Here is a 3,665-nt window from a genome sequence, read left to right on the forward strand (position 1 = left end):
GTTTTCAATGTTCCACAAAAATATCTCTTGAACAAGGTTGATCTTCTTTTCAGAGTGTTGTCACTGCTCCCTCTCTTCTTCATAAATACGGGATGACAGATTGATCTTACCTTTGGTTGTGAAGTGAGAGTGGTGACTTGCTATTTAACCTTTTGTTTGGAACGTGGATCATTTCAGAATGAAAGGTCTGTACTTCCCAAGTGTCATTTTAATCAGAGGTGATTGTGAAATGAATGTGAATTCCATTCTCCTGTTGAGAATCCTCTAACCAGCTGCTGTGCACAATAATATCTTCTACCTCTTAGCACTTTATATTGTGTGAAGCCCTTTCGTATACAGTAATAAGAGCTCAACAAACGTTAGCTACTCTTTTTCTTTAATTCTGACAACAAAACTTGGAGGTAGTTATTAATGTCAAATTGTAAAGGCAGCTCAGACAGGTTAAGGGGATTGTTCAAGGTTAGAAGTTAGTAATTCAAGGGTAGGTATATGTATGTATATAATAATAGCTACTGTTTATTGTTGAGTGCTTGTTATATGCTAAGCAATTACTAAGAGCTTTACATGAATTATATCTTATAATTCTTGAAATGACCTCGTGAAATAGGTGCTATAATTATTCTCATTTTATATCTTCAAACATAAATGCATAAAGAAGGTAACTTGCTCAGAGTTGCACAGTCCCAGGTCCATCTGAATCTAGAGCCCACATGCTTAGCTGCTACCCTCTACTGCTTTTGTATCAGAATAAGCATGCATGTGAATGTTTGTCTGTGCACATTGTACGTTATTGTGTTTCAAAAAGCAGTAAAACACCTCATGCCGTTAGTAAGAGGCACAGCCAGAGCTGAATTGGGCCTTGTGCTCTTTATTATACCAAGGCTGCCTTTCTGATTGCTGTGGTTGCCACTTTAACCAACAGGCTCTGTGTCAACACTAGTTTTCAATTAGCTCTGATGATTGGGGCCAGGGAGAACACAGGTCACTGAAATCCAAAAATAACCCCTCAAAACTATTTTTTACAGTGTCTTGCATTCAAATATCCTGCCAAAACTGTTTAAAGTAGTCCTGGAGATGTGTCTGGCTTTACTTCATTTCCCCTCCTGTCGTTCCTGGAACAGAGGTTCAAACCGACTCCCTAATGACCAAAGCTGGACAACAGGGGGAGGCTGAGGGAGGGTGCTGGGGGAGAAAGAGACTTTAATGATATCCACATGACACTGAGTAACTGAGAAGTTTTTGGCTCCATTATTTGAATTTTTAAAAGTCTAAGAGAAAGAATGAGAGGAATGAGAGGAGAGGGGCAGGCGTGCATGTAAATGGGTGCCATGGGGCTCAATTGACCCAGGACAGGGTTTGACACTGTGTCCATGTTGACTGCATGTTTGTTGAATAGATGACTGACTGAATGAATGAACTATGGGGAATTGTTTTACCTCAGCTGACCTTTGCATGTATACAACACCTTGACTTCAATGAACATAACCCAGTCACCTGAAAGGGGGTATAGTGAACAGAAACTGCTTGAGAGTCCTAGTCATTCCTTGACTGTCTAGCATCCAATCCTCCATTCCTATTAACACCTGAAATCTCTTAGTAATCCCACACTGCATACAGTCTCAGAGTGAATAAGTGCCCTTCTCTCCAAAGGAAGACAGTGTGTCCCCTTCCTCTCTCTAATTCCCTGAGTCAGTGGCAGGCATGTGTGTTAAGTTCAGCCAATCAGACTCACTCTCTGGAATGTGAGTCTGAAGTGAGGGACATGGGGTCTCCAACTGGCTGGGGGGCATCATCTTCTCAGTAGCAGCAGATCAGCTTGTGGCTGCTGCATGATCTTAGCTCCAGACCCCAGAGCACTGTGGTGTCCACTCATGATCTCGCTCTGGGTTTCCAGTCTCCTCTTAATTCTGTGAGCCCCAGTTACTCTTCCAAAATATTTTTGGCTTAAGATTGCCAGACAATGGGCTTCCCTGGTGGCGCAGTGGTTGAGAATCTGCCTGCCAATGCAGGGGACACGGGTTCGAGCCCTGGTCTGGGAAGATCCCACATGCCGCGGAGCAACTAGGCCCGTGAGCCACAACTACTGAGCCTGCGCATCTGGAGCCTGTGCTCCGCAACAAGAGAGGCCACGATAGTGAGAGGCCCGCGCACCGCGATGAAGAGGGGCCCCTGCTTGCCGCAACTAGAGAAAGCCCTCGCACAGAAACGAAGACCCAACACAGCCAAAAATAAATATAAAAATAAATAAATTAATTAAAAAAGAAAAAAGACCTAAAGAAGAAATACATGGTGAATATTTAAAAAAAAAAAAAAAAAAAGATTGCCAGACATTTTCTGTGGATTGCAATCAAGAACTGTGACACATATGTGTGAGTACCTTGAAATGAAAGAGCAGTGAAAGAAAATGTCTATGGATTTAACCCTCACTGGTACCACAGCCATAAAAGTCAAAACACAGCACCCAGAGTCCCATCTTATTTTTTTTTAACCTTCTCGAGCAACTCTGTCAGACACATCTACTGAATTAAGCACAGCTTTGAAATCACTATACAATTCTCACACATAGAAATAGCAGGAGTTCAGCTTGGGCATCTGAGAGAATGGCTTCTATCGCTAGAAAACTGTATTGCTTCTTGACTCAGAAATTGGAAATTGTTCACTTGTAGTTCAACTTGAATATAGTTTAACAGAAAAGACTTGTTGCAGAAATCTTCTGCAAGCCTTTCTCAATCATGACCTTCCACAAATAACTCCTGTAATGTTTATGAGTGATTTGTGTTAGGGCAAGTTCAAGTGCAGATTTTGCTGGGTGAACACTCCCACCAGTCCTCTGGGACTTAAACAGGAAGCTAGAATTAGGAGAATCCCTCTTGTTAAATTGATAATACTTCCACAGGCCAGCCAGGAACCAGGTAATTGTAACAATATTTCTGGGCTAAATTCCAATCATTGCTGCTTCAAATCAGAAGGAATGGGAAAGACATCCTCAGGTTTTTAGAATTGTATTATCTGTGGTAGAGGAAAGTAGTTCAAAGAGATAATTAAGATTGCAACCAATTTTTTTTTTACCACTGGATTTAGTCTCAGTATCACTTAATGAAATTATATATTAAAAAAAAAAAAACTAATGTGTTGGACCTCCCTCCTTCCACTTCCTGTCTCCTTTCAGGTGATGGGATTATTGGACTCAGAAAACTAGATCATTGATTGTGTATAGTTGTATGTGTGGCTGGACCAAGGTCACAGTGGAGTGGAGGAGGGGAGGAGGGAAGCCAGGGAAGGTCTGAAAGGTCAAGTTCAAAGCAAGAAAGGGGACTCAAAGACGGAGATCTACACTAGTTATCAGTTTATTTCCTTTCAGCTCTAAATCCACCATTTATCACCTGCTTCTGCAGTAATGGACCTAGACCCTCATTAAGTATAATATTTCACTTTTGCAGATAGCATAAATTAGACTTTGTTCATAGAGAGCACTTGGGGTGGAAGGGTATTGCAGGAGGCAGGGCTTCTGTTTCTGGTTCTGGAGTGCTGCTGTTCTTTCTTTCTTGTTTGTATCACTTAGCTGCTAGTGATATGTATGAGGAAAATTCAGTGGCTTTCTTCCCCAGCCTCTTTCCTGGAGCTCTCAGACCTCTGTCAAGTTTGCAGCTGCTACCCTAACTCCT

This window comes from Balaenoptera physalus (genome assembly GCF_965194825.1).
Source record: "Balaenoptera physalus genome assembly, chromosome: 10".
In the NCBI taxonomy this organism is placed as follows: domain Eukaryota; kingdom Metazoa; phylum Chordata; class Mammalia; order Artiodactyla; family Balaenopteridae; genus Balaenoptera; species Balaenoptera physalus.